The following is a 12983-nucleotide window of genomic DNA, read 5'->3' as shown; positions in this document are numbered from 1 at the left end:
GTCAGATAGTGAAAGATATAATGCAGCATTTTCATTTTTTATATTCCAGCTATGCGTGCACCTTTTTGTTCGAGACAATCAATTTTTAAAATTAAAGAAATAGATTTTGAGTTCCCAATTTTATTTTGTTTCTCAATTAAGGGGCAACTTATCGTGGACAATCCACCTACACTACACATCTTTGGGTTGTGAGGGTAAGGCGCAACCAGACACAGGGAGAATGTGCAAACTCCAGATGGGACAGTGACCCAGAGCCGGGATCGAACCCGGGTCCTCAGCGGCGTGAGGCAGCAGTGCTAACCACTGCGTCACCGTGCCGCCAAATCAATTTGTATGGTTGACCAGAATTTCTAATTTTAGGGAGAGATTTTAATACTTATTAAACATGATCTAATGTAATGAAGACAGCTTGAAATACTTTGTATTCAAAATTAACTGACATTACTGATGTAAAAAATGTCCCAATTTTGCATTGAACTTGGTCAATAAGGGTGAGCACTGTTTTTTGAAATCATTCTCCCCAGATTCTTGTTTGAATTCCAAACGTTGATCATAAAAATTATTGGTGAATTTTAGAATGTATCAGGTATTATTGGTGTAACACCCAGTTCCACTTATCGACCATGTGTACGCACATCTTTGGATCAGTGGATGGCATTCTCCCCAAATACTTGCGCAAAAAATTAAGGAAACAAGGTAAGATAAGAACAAGGAGCAGGAGTAGGCCATCTGGCCCTTCGAGCCTGCTCCGCCATTTAGTGATCTTTTGTGGTTTCAGCTCCTCTTTCCCACCCGAACACCATAACCCTTTGTTCCTTTACTCTTCAAAAAACTATCTATCTTTACCTTGAAAACATTTGATGAAGGAGTCTCAACTGCTTCACTGGGCAGGGAATTGTAGCCAACTGGGTTGGCCACTTCCTGACTTTAAAATGGAGATCTGCTAAGAATGCAGGGAAATTCAGTCAAATGCAGGAAAAACAAGCAGGTGCAAAGTTTCCTGTATATCAGAACTTGCAGGAACCCAGACAGCACTGAAACTAACAACCATCTACATATTAATGAGCGATTCCCGGGAACAATTGGAAACATATAAGATAAACAAGGCCAAGCCAGACTCCTTCGTGCCAGCAGGAGCCAAGACAAAGGAAGGCCAACGGACACTTAGGAACCGCCCAGCGATCAGGGAACAGCTCCCGTATTGGAGAAATCGATCCAAGTGATCAGAACTTAGTCCAATCACTTGGAACCAGGTACGGGGTCCGCCCTAAAGGGCGCGAAGCCCCTGGGGACTATAAAATAGAGTCTCCAAGTTCAATTCGTCCTTCTTGGCAGGGTATCTCAGCAGCTCGAAACAACCCTTGATCATGACCTGCCTAGCAGCTGCACCAACCGAGTAAGTCTCCAGTCAACGCATGCTACGAGATAGGCGCTCCTACCTACCAGTCTATACCAGCTGTGAAGCCTGCAGACTCAGACATGGAAAGAAAGTTCCCCTGACCTGGTGGGCCAGTTCCAAAGCTAAGTATAGGCCTTCTTAGTGTTAGAGATAGTCTAGTAAGTAGAGTTTTATGCATGAGTAGTGATTAACCGTGTATAATAAATGTGTTTTGATTTGAAACTTACTAACTGGTGTATTGAGTTATTGATCAGCACTTGAACTTGAACCTCGTGGTGGTATCATAAAGGTACCTGGCGACTCTAGAGCAAAGGTTATAAAACAGAGCAAATTAAGTAAAGACACAACGAGCAACAGAATTCCATAGATTCACAACCCTTTGGGTGAAGACGTTCCTCCTAAGCTCAGTCCTAAATCTACTTCCCCTTATTTTGAGGCTATGCGCCCTAGTTCTGCATTCACCCGCCAGTGAAAACAACCTCCCTGCCTCTATCCTATCTATTCCCTTCATAATTTTATTTTATATGTTTCTATAAGATCCCCCCCCCCCCCCCCCCCCCCCCGCATCCTTCTAAATTCCAACGAGTACAGTCCCAGTCTACTCAACCTCTCCTCGTAATCCAACCCCCTCAACTCTGGGATTAACCTAGTGAATCTCCTCTGCACACTCTCCAGCGCCAGTACGTCCTTTCTCAGTTAAGGAGACCAAAGCTGAACACAATACTCGAGATGTGGCCTCACTAACACCTTATACAATTGCAGCATAACCTCCCCAGTCTTAAACTCCATCCCTCTAGCAATGAAGGACAAAACTCCATTCGCCTTCTTAATTACCTGTTGCACCTGTAAACCAACTTTTTGCGACTCATGCACGAGGACACCCAGGTCTCTCTGCACAGCAGCATGTTTTAATATTTTATCATTTAAATAATCCCTTTTGCTATTATTCCTACCAAAATGGATAACCTCAATATAAATGATTCTAAAGGTTGCACAGAAGCAGAGAGACCTGAGCTTGAATTTTGTGCACATTGTGCACAGGTGATCGGGCCCATGAGCAGCTGCGATTTCCGCTTCTGGCCGCTATCACAACTGACCCGTGATTTCACACTGGCTGAACAATGAAGGGCCGGTCACAGGCTCAGCGTTGCCAACAGCTTGCCAGGCACTTGGTCCAATAAGCAGATGCAGCTTCCTGAAGGCTGACTGGAGTTGGTGAGGGTCCAGGAAAGAAGCCACAATTTGGCAGTAGTTATGGCTTCTGTGCCCACTGGACACCTCACGTTAGAGAGCAGTGCTGGTGGGTACAATGCCACCCCCCGTCCACTTATTGGTCGAGCGCATGCGCACTTTAGTGAAGGAGGTGAGTGCCAGGTGGGACATCCTGATGCCGCAGGATGGCAAGCGGAGGCAAACCACAAAGGCTTGGGAAAGGTGGCAGCCGAGGTCAGAGGTATGCCACACATGAATACAGCACTGAGAAAGGTTCCGTGATCTTTTACTTTTGGCAAGGTTCAGAACCAAGTTGGCATGGTCCAGTGTGAAGAAGTCTGGCAGGGTGGCAGCCCTTATGTTCAGGTGTTTGGGAATCATAGTAAACAAAGCACATATACCTGTGCGTGTTTAGATAGGGTGATGAGAACAGGTGCCTTGTGCCCATCTCATGGTCAGGTGTGCAAAGGTGATGGGAACATCAACATGATTTGCCCTGGCGAAGGCATGGTATTCTGTTGCAGGTGGAGGGTGAAGTAATGAATGGACCTTTAGTACAGAGAGGAGAAGAGAAGCCATAATGCAGCTGAGTGCACAAGAACTGATGCTGGAGTAGCCAACCTGCTCATCCTGAGCAAATGTAAGTTGGATGCCCTTGAGCTCAAGTGTGAGCGTGTACCAAGGTCAACAGGTCTCGGAGAGGCAGGCGACTCGAAGGAAGGTCCAGTGGACAGAAGCGGGCGGCACAGGCAGAGACTGCAAATAACGTGGGGTGGTATCGCCTCACGTGAGTACGTCTAAACAAGAGTCCACAGTTATTCACAAAACCACCATAATGCAGTTGATATCAGTCTTTCTTACCTCCCTAGCATGGACATTGACTGATAATACTGAGATAAACCATCCTGCTGAGCTAACTGGGTCTCCCAGAATCCAACATTGATACTGAGGATGCACAATTGACAGATCCACCTGCATCACTCCGTTCCTTGTAACCAGGCACCAGCGCAGATACAAGTGCATCGATGGGCTTTAGCTTGTCGGCTCATTCCACTCCGGACAAGGGCAGCAATCCTCTGCATCTCTGACAGTGACCATGGCATCACCTGAGTCTGCAACAACTGAGGAGCGTCCAGCTATGTTGCTGGGTACACCCTTCCTGGCCAAGCCTGCTCAGGCACATGATGGCAGAGTCAGAAATCTGTCTCCAATGCCACTGCCAATTAAGATGGTGCAGGATGGTGGTAGTGGGGCATGGGGATGGGAGTGGTGGGGCCACACCAAGACGTAGCATGCGCCAGTGTAAGTTTAAGGCACTGTGACCACAGGGTGGGGTTTTCACAGATATTTGTCAATTTCATCAGTGTAACATTTTGTTTTTGTGCAACTGTGGAAACTATTTTATGGGTTTTGTCCTTGCTTGCATCTCTGAAGCTAGATTTTGCATCAGTGCCCTGAGTGTCCTTCATGTTTTACATAGACGCAGGCCTCTTCAGTGATAGATAGATGGCAGGGGCAGCATATTTTATTACAGAGGTTGTGAAGTGACTTGCGGGTCATAGTATTGTATTGTTAGAAATGTGTTTGAAGTAGGCGGTGCCCTTCCACTGAGATGGAAGCCAAACTTTGGCACCCGAGCTGAAGGAGCATTGGATCAAGGCCTCCCAGGTGTCCTTGCCTCTCTGAGTTTATCATGTCTGAATGGAGCCGGGAGGATAAAGAAAGCCGGGAATGGGAAGACTGAGAGCGGAGCCGGGAGGATAAAGGAGCGCGAGAAAGGGTGAGACTGAGAGCAGATTCAGGAGGATAAAGGAGGGCAAGAAACAGCAAGACTGAGAGTGGAGCAAAGAGGATAAAGGAGATTTAGAAAGAGCGAGACTGAGAACAGAGTGTTAGCCTGGGGGTTTTGAGCTCCTGAGGTTATGTCAAGATTCAAAAGTGACACGGGACAATTGGAACAACTCATTGGGTGAGTATGGTCGGGTATTGAACAAAGAACAATACAGCACAGGAACAGATCCTTTGGCCCTCCAAGCCTGCGCCGACCATGGTACCTGCCTAAACTAAAACCGTCTGCACTTACTGAGTCCGTATCCTTCCATTCCCACCCTTTTCATATATTTCTCTAGATGCCCCTTAAATGCCGTTATCGCATATCTGTTCTAAACTTTTTTCCACGCACTTTAAACCTATGTCCCCTAGTACTCGACTCTCCTACCCTAGGAAAGAGCATCTGACTATCCACTCTGTCCATGCCACTCATAATCTTGTAGACCTCTATCAGATTGCCTCTCAACCTCCGTCGTTCCACTGAGAACAGACCAAGTATATTTAACTTCTCATAGCTAATGCCCTCCATACCAGGCAAGATCCTAGTAAACCGCTTCTGTACCCTCTCCAAAGGGTACTTGTTTATAGTTGTGGTCTACAGTCGTTGATAGTAAGCATGTAAGTGCAGCAGGCAGTGAAGAAGGCAAATGACTTTCATAGCGAAAGGATTAGAGTACAGGAGCAGGGCTGTCTTGCCACAATTATACAGGGCCTTGGTGACACCACACCTGGAATATTTTGTGCAGTATTGGTTTCCTTATTTGAGCAAAGATATTGGGCAGGATTCTCCCGTACCCGGCGGGACGGGGGGGTCCCGGCGGGACAGAGTGGCGTGAAACACTCCGGCATCGGGCCGCCCCAAAGGTGCGGAATCCTCCGCTTCTTCAGGGGCTAGGCACGCCCCGGAGTGGTTGGCGCCCCGCCGGCCGGCGGGAAAGGGGCTTGGCGCCACGCCAACCGGCGCCGAAGGGCCTCCGCTGGCCGGTGCGAGTTGGTGCATGCGCGGGAACGCCAGTGTGCGCTGGCGTCATCCCCACGCATGCGCAGAGGGCTTCGCTTCCGCACAGGGAATGGCGGACCGGTGGGCCCCGATCGCGGGCCAGGCCACCGTGGGGGCACCTCCCGGGGCCAGATCCCTCCGCATAAACCCAAGAACCCCGGAGGCCGCCCGCGCCGCCAGGTCCCGCCGGTAAGGAACCTACTCCAATTTACGCTGGCGGGACCGGCAAAAGACCGGTGGGACTTCGGCCCATCGCGGGCCGGAGGATTCTGGCAGCCCCGGGGCCCATTGAGTCGCGCCAGACCCCGCCATTCTATGAGGGGCGATTTTTGGGGGCCCGGAGAATTTGGAGGACGGCGGGGGCGGGATTCACGCCGACCCCCGGCGATTCTCCGACCCAGCGGGGGGTCGGAGAATCCCGCCCATTCTTGCTATGGAGGGAGTGCAGGGAAGGGTTATTAGACTGATTCCTGGAATGGCAGGACTGATGTATGAGTAGAGGTTGAGTAGGTTAGGTTTATATTTGCTGGAGTTTAGAAGAATGAGGGGGAGACCTCAAAGAAACTTCTAAAATTCTAACCGGACTAAACAGGGTAGATGCAGAAAGGATGTTCCTGATGACGGGGAGTCCAGAACCAGGGGTCACACTCTAAGGATACGGGGTAAACCATTTAGGACTGTGATGAGGAGAAATTTCTTCACCCAGAGAGTGGTGAGCCTGTGGAGTTGGCTACTACAGAGAGCAGTTGAAGCCAAATCATTATATGTATTCAAGAAGGAGTTAGATATAGCTCTTGGAGCTAAAGGGATCAAAAGATATGAGGGGAAGGCAGGTTACTGCCTTGGATGATCAGCCATGATCATAATGAATGGCAGAGCAGGCTCGAAAGGCCGACTCCCCCTATTTCTATGTTTCTATGTCTTCACGTCCTGACCATGTGCCCAGGCTCCATATCAGATCCATCTGCAGAGTTTTCCTCTGAGATATGTGGAGCTGCCTTGATGTTTGTACCCCTTAGTGCTGCTGAAAGAATAACATTGACATGGTCCTGGAATTGCAAATCATATTATTTCACAGTGTACGTCAACTTATTTTAAATCGCCTTTTTTATTGGGATACTTCCATCAACAAAAACACAATAGTGTCATTGCATCAAACCTTTAAGACCAGTTTTATTCAATATATTACACTGGCACTTAACCAGTAATAGGTGGAGTTTAAACAATGATTTTTCTCTGGTATGAATATAGCAGTTAGAGACTTAAAATATTTTGTCCCTTTTCTGTGGACTGAAAGACTTTCAATGTGTTTCCTTTAAATAATAGAACACCTTAAAAATGTAAGAAGTTAAATTTCCGGTTGTCAAACGACTAATGGAAAGCACATCAGTACACATCTCGTGTGTTCTCTGATTAAATGTCATGTGCTACCTAGTGCATAAAAAGTCTTGTCTTGATACTCTGAATTGATTCCTGTGAAATTGTAATGATAAATCTGTCAAAGTGCTGGTAACAGTGCCTCACCTCGTCCTGGCTTTAGTGCATTATGTGCGGTTAAATGCCAACAGAATTGCTTCAATCAAGTGTGACTAGTATATTTTTCCGTGAAAGTTTGTATGAATAAAGTATGCCTGGGCTATGGAAATTAGTATTGAATGGTAAATGTTTGTGAGAATTGCATTTGAATAATTTCTTGGAAAGCGTGATGTTCCGGGAGCAACGGTACTTTTCGCTATAAGGGAGATAGAACCATATAAAACATTAGAAAGTTTATTAAACATTATCACATTTTATTACCAGTTAAAAGCTTTTCATCGAGATACAATATTGGTTTACAATCTTAAAATGTTTATGCATCGTATCATGTTACCCAGAAGGTAAGTCAGTTTTATATTTAGTGCATTTGTGCATAACAAACTAACATAGCAAATAATGTTATTGTGATATCGAAACAAACCTGTTGGACTTTAACCTGGTGTTGTAAGACTTCTTACTGTGCTCACCCCAGTCCAATGCCGGCATCTCCACATCATAGCAAATAATGTATTGGGAGGCGGTGTTTAAGACTTGGAGAAATGCAGTGAGTTAAAACTGTTTAAATGCATCAGAATGTTTGAATGGAATTAAATCCTAATTGGGATTAGATTACCTGAGCACAGTAGTTATTTGCTTTTAGTTGTTAGTTTTCGTTACAGAATCCCATTTTGGGGTATAAAAGTAGGCTCTCTGCACTTTTGCAACATGGCAGAGAATTGTTGGGAGGTGGCTAATTAAATATTTTAATTTAATGTTGTGCAGTGTAGATTTGATTCTTTTGCACATATATTGAATTATATCCACCTTGGAAATGACCGAGAAATCCATGTAACTGCTCCTCGAAAAGGAAAGGCATTCTACAGAGAAATCAGCATATTTAGAAAGGAAGTGTTGGTGGGTGGCGATTGCATCTGATGAAATTCCACACAGGAGACCTTTCAAGGAGTGTTGGCAAATTAGCAAGCTCATCATTCTGGCAATTGGAATGAGGAACTGATAACTGCAATCAGGGCGTGATATTAATAGAGTATTAAAGGGAGTGTTCTTGGAGAGATTGCCAACATAGGAGATAAGGTGATGTAAGACAATGCATATCAGAACAAGAAACAGCAAGTATATACCTGATGAAAGGGCATTGATGAACAAACTTTGGTCTACTTATTGAACATGATTAGAATCTCGTTTGGATTAGTACTTGCCTTTTTGGATGCGTTGTCTTCAAAGCAACAGGACACAACAGAGACGGCTCAAAGAAGAATGGTCAAGATGTTTATAGGTCTTGGGAAACCTTAGCTCAGAGGAGAAACTTAAAAGTGCTGAGCTTATTTTAATTCGTGAAAAGATTAAAGCTAATGCAAATATTTAATTTCTTCAAAATACCTGGAGGCATCATTTATGCTATTTTGGAGTGTGAGGGTGAAAGTTAGCAAGTGTTATCGCTTCCAGTTTATTTTCTATTTTCTCATGACTGGGTACAATTTTGCTGATCATGATAGGCCTCTCCACTGAGGCATCCCTATGATATGAAACATAGAAAAGCTCATTTAGCTTTTATTACACACAAGCACACATGAAAGTTTCCACTTTGAAGTAACAGTATTAGGACATTGTAATAGGAACATATGAACATTCGACTTAGGAGCAGGTATAGGCCACTTGGCCCTTTGAGTCTAGTCCGCCATTCAAGCGGATCATGCTGATCTGCTTGTAACCTCAACTCCACATCGCCTCTTACTCTTCTAATCCTTTGAGAAAACTTGTTAACCATTGGCTTGTCCGAAACGACGGCGGGAGACAGGAATAGGGAGTGTGCAGAGAGGAGTGGTTTCGAGCGGAAGTGGTTGGGTGTTTCTGGGAAAGAGAGGGGGCGTTTGCCAGCTAACGATGACTAGAGGTAGGGCCTAGTCCCGCTCGCAGGGTGGGGCCAGAGGGCATGGTCATGGCTGATAGGAGGGGGGAGTGAGAGACCCCCAGTCCGAATGGTAACATGGAACGTGCGGGAGCTGGGTGGACAGGTGAAGTGGGCGAGAGTTTTCTTGCATTTGAAGAGCTTGAAGGCCGATGTGGTGCTGTTGTAGGAGATCCACTTGAGGGTGTCGGACCAGGTTAGGCTTTGGAAGAGTTGGATGAGTCAGCTGTTCCACTTGGGCTTTGATAGCGGGGTATGGGGGTGGGTAGCGGTACTGACGGGTAAGAGAGTTGAGTTTCAGATGGAGAAGGTGGTGTGGCGGATTGGGGGGGAAGGTGGTGTGGCGGATCAGGGGGGAAAGTATGTTATCGTAACGGGTGCTTTGGAGGGGATATTGGTGGTGTTGGTTAGCGTGTATGCCCTGAATTGGCATGATGTCGGGTTTATGATGAGGATGTTGGCTGCCAAACCAAGTCTGGACATGCATCAATTAATTTTAGGCGGGTATTTAAATACAGCGTTGTATCCGAAGATGGATCTGTCTAAGCTGTGCTCGTTGACCCCTTCGGGGTGGAGACGGGGACGTGAAGATGTTGGCAGTGTTTATGAGGGTGGTGGTTCTTGCATCCATGAGGTAGAGAGACTTTTTATTTCCACCAGCGCATAATGTGTACTCAAGGGTTGACTTCTTTGTTATGAGGAGGTCATTTTTGTCAGGGGTGAGGAATGCAAAATACTTGGTGATTGTCATTTTGGTTCATGCGCTGCATTTGATGGATGTGGTCCTTCAGAAGGGGCCTCCACAGAGGCCGACATGGAGGTTGGATGTGAGGCTGCTTGCAGATCCGAGTTTTTGTGCGGGGATGGAAAAGGTGATTGATGATTATTGTGGGGTTTAATAAGAATGGGGAGGTCTTGCTTTCGGTGGTTTGGGAGATGGTGGTAAGGGGCGAGATCATCTCATATAAGGTACAGGTGGATAGGGAGGCAAGAGAGGAGTGACAGCGGCTGGTGGATGATATCTTGGAAGTTGATGGGAAGTATGCGGAAGATCCCATTCTGGAGCTTTTGGTCAGTCGAAAGGAACTGCGGGCACGGTTTGACCTTCAGTCTACAGGGAAAGCTGTACTTTAGAGCCCTTGGCCATTGCACTAAGGTGCTCAGATAAGTGGAGGGGCATAATGAGGGAGGTGGGGTGGAGCATAAGGTGTCCCTGTATGTCGACGACCTTTTGTTGTATATTTCTGACCAGGGTCTCACTGTGGGGTATATAATGGGGCTGCGTGTGTGTGTGTGTGCGTGCGTGCGTGCGTTCATTGTCACAAAGGACATTCTATATGGCTGTGGCAGAGACGTCCTTCTCAACCAGTCTGCAGTCTTCCACATGGTTGACCACCCAGTTGAAAATATCCTTCACTTTAACAATTCATGTCAATAAATGCAAGAGGTCTGGTAAGTAAGGTTGCTGAGCTGCAAGTGCAAGGGTGGAGAGTGGTGAGCAATATGGCTTCACAGCGTCAGGGACCCAGGTTCGATTCCTGGCTTGGGTCACTGTCTTTGCGGAGTCTGCACGTTCGCCCCGTGTCTGCGTGACTTTCCTCCGGGTGCTCCAGTTTCCTCCCACAAGTCCTGAAAGATGTGCTTGTTAAGTGAATTGATGATTCTGAATTCTCCTTCAGTGTACTTGAACAGGTGTTGGAGTGTGGTGACCAGGGGATTTTCACAGTAACGCATCATTGCAGCGTAATGCAAGCCCATTTGCGACACTAAGAAAGATTATTATTAATGATAGCCAAATGGGAACATCATGTTGTAACGATAAAGGACTTGGTTCAAAAAAAGTACAGAACTGAGTACTAAATATTCCTCTAAACAAGATGTTCAATAAAGATAGGGAAGGAAAGAAAGGAGTAGTGGTAGCAGTATTAATAAAGGAAAATATTGTAGTGCTGGAGAGAAGCATGTCATGGAGGGATCAAAACAGAATTCATTTGGTTAGAATTTTTAAATTGAGGTGCCGTTCAATATTGGGTATATTTCATAGATCACCAACTGATGAGAATGATACAGAAGAACAAATTTGTTGGAAAATTATGGAGAGATGCAATAACTATAGAGTAGTGATAATGGAGAGACTACAAATGTCCTAAAATAGGCTGGTAGATAGGAATAGTGTAAAGACCGAGGGGGTAACATTTTTGAGATGTATTCAGAAGAATTTTCTGTTATTTTAATAAATCAAGAAAAGCAGTTGTCCTAGGACTGACCCTTGGAGCACACCGTGGCATACCTTACTCCGGTCTGTCGGAAAAATAATAGTTTACCGCTGCTCTCTCTTTCATGTCAATTGGCCAACTTCATACCCATGCTCCCACTGCCGCATGGATATATTCAGAGCATATGATATATTATATATCATATTTGCCTAACTTGATTGATATTTTTGATGAGGTAACAGAGCGGGTTGATGAGGATAATGTAATTGGTGCCGTGTGTATGGGTTCCCAAAAGGTGATTGATGAAGTTCCACATAATGGGCTTGTGTGCAAAGCTGGCGCCCATGGAATAAATCATCTTCACTGTAGAAGATAAAAATAGCATCCCAGAAATACTTGCAAATCAAGGGATGAAAGGGAGGGAGAAACTTAAAACAATTACAGTCACCAAGGAAAGGGCACTGAGAAATCTATTAGAACTAAAGCCAGGCAAGTCCCCAGGACCTGATGACTTCATCCTATGATCTTAAAAGAAGTGACTGCAGAGATAATAGACACGTAGACGCATTGGTTGTGATTTTCCAAAATTTGCTAGATTTTGGATAGGTCGCAAAAGATTGAAAAACAGAAAATTATTCATGAAAAGGAGAGGGAAGGCAGGAAACTATAGGCCAGTTAATCTAACATGTGTCTTTTTTTTGGTAAATTGAGAGTACCCATTATTTTTTTTTTCCAATTAAGGGGAAATTTTAGCGTGGCCAATCCACCTAACCTGCACATCTTTGGGCTGTGGGGCTGAAACCCACGCAGACATGGGGAGAATGTGCAAACTCCACACGGACAGTGATCCAGGGCCGGGATTCGAACCCGGCTCCACAGCGCCGCAGTACCAGTGCTAACCACTGCACCACATGCCGCCCTATCTAACATCTGTCATGAGGAAATTGCTAGAATCTATTACTAAGGAGGCTATAGCCGAGCTCTTAGAAAATCTTATTGGAATCAGAAAAAGCCAACAAGTTTTTATGAAAGGGAAATCGGGTTTGACTAATTTATTAATATTCTTTGAGGAATTAACAAGCATTGTGGATAAGGCGGAACCTGTAGATGTGGTGTACTTTTATTTCAAAAAGGCATTTGACAAGGTGCCACGTCAAAGGTTATTACACAAAATATGAGCTTGTGTTGTAGGGAGTAACATACTAGCCTGGAGAGAGGATTGTTTCACTAAAAGGAAGCATGAGTGCATAATTTTCAAGTTGGCAAGCTGTAACTCTTGGAATGCCATAGGGATCAGTGCTGCGGCCTCAACTATTTGCAATCTATAACATTGACTTGGATGAAGGGTCTGAATGTATGGTTGCTAAATTGCTCATGACACAAAAAAGGTAAGAGAGTAACTTGTGAAGAGGACATCTGGAGTTTGCAAAGGGATATAGAAAAATTGAGCAAGTGAGCAAGAATTTGGAAGATACAGTATAATGTGGGAAAATATGAACTTGCCCGCTTTGACAGGAAGAATAGAAAAGTTGCATATTATTTGAATTGAGAGAGATTGTAGAACTATACAAAGGGACCTGGGTGCCCTGGGACATGAATCACAAAAAGTTAATATTCAGGCACAGTAAGTGATTAGAGGAAGGCAAATGGAATATTGCTGTTTACTTCAATGTGAATAAAATATAAAAGTAGTCCAAGTTTGCTATAGCTGTACTAGATGTTGGTGAGACCTGTGAGTACTGTGTACAGTTTTGGTCTCCTTGCTTAAGGAAGGATATATTTGCATTAGAAGCAGTTCAGAAAAGCTTCATGCGACTGATTCCTAGGATGAAAGGGTTATCTTATGAGGAAAGGTTAGAATTATAGAATCTCTACAGTGCA

General features: G+C 45.2%; 1 protein-coding gene across 6 annotated transcripts in view; it reads left to right on the top strand.

Moving 5' to 3' along the window:
- LOC140425027 (thiamine pyrophosphokinase 1-like) overlaps positions 1–12983 on the top strand; it is a 555937-nt gene that overhangs the window by 125882 nt on the left and 417072 nt on the right. The window lies entirely within an intron of this gene.

Source organism: Scyliorhinus torazame, chromosome 6 (genome assembly GCF_047496885.1).
Source record: "Scyliorhinus torazame isolate Kashiwa2021f chromosome 6, sScyTor2.1, whole genome shotgun sequence".
NCBI lineage: Eukaryota > Metazoa > Chordata > Chondrichthyes > Carcharhiniformes > Scyliorhinidae > Scyliorhinus > Scyliorhinus torazame.
Note: the sequence above shows the minus strand (reverse complement) of the source record. Positions and strands in the feature narration are given on the sequence as shown.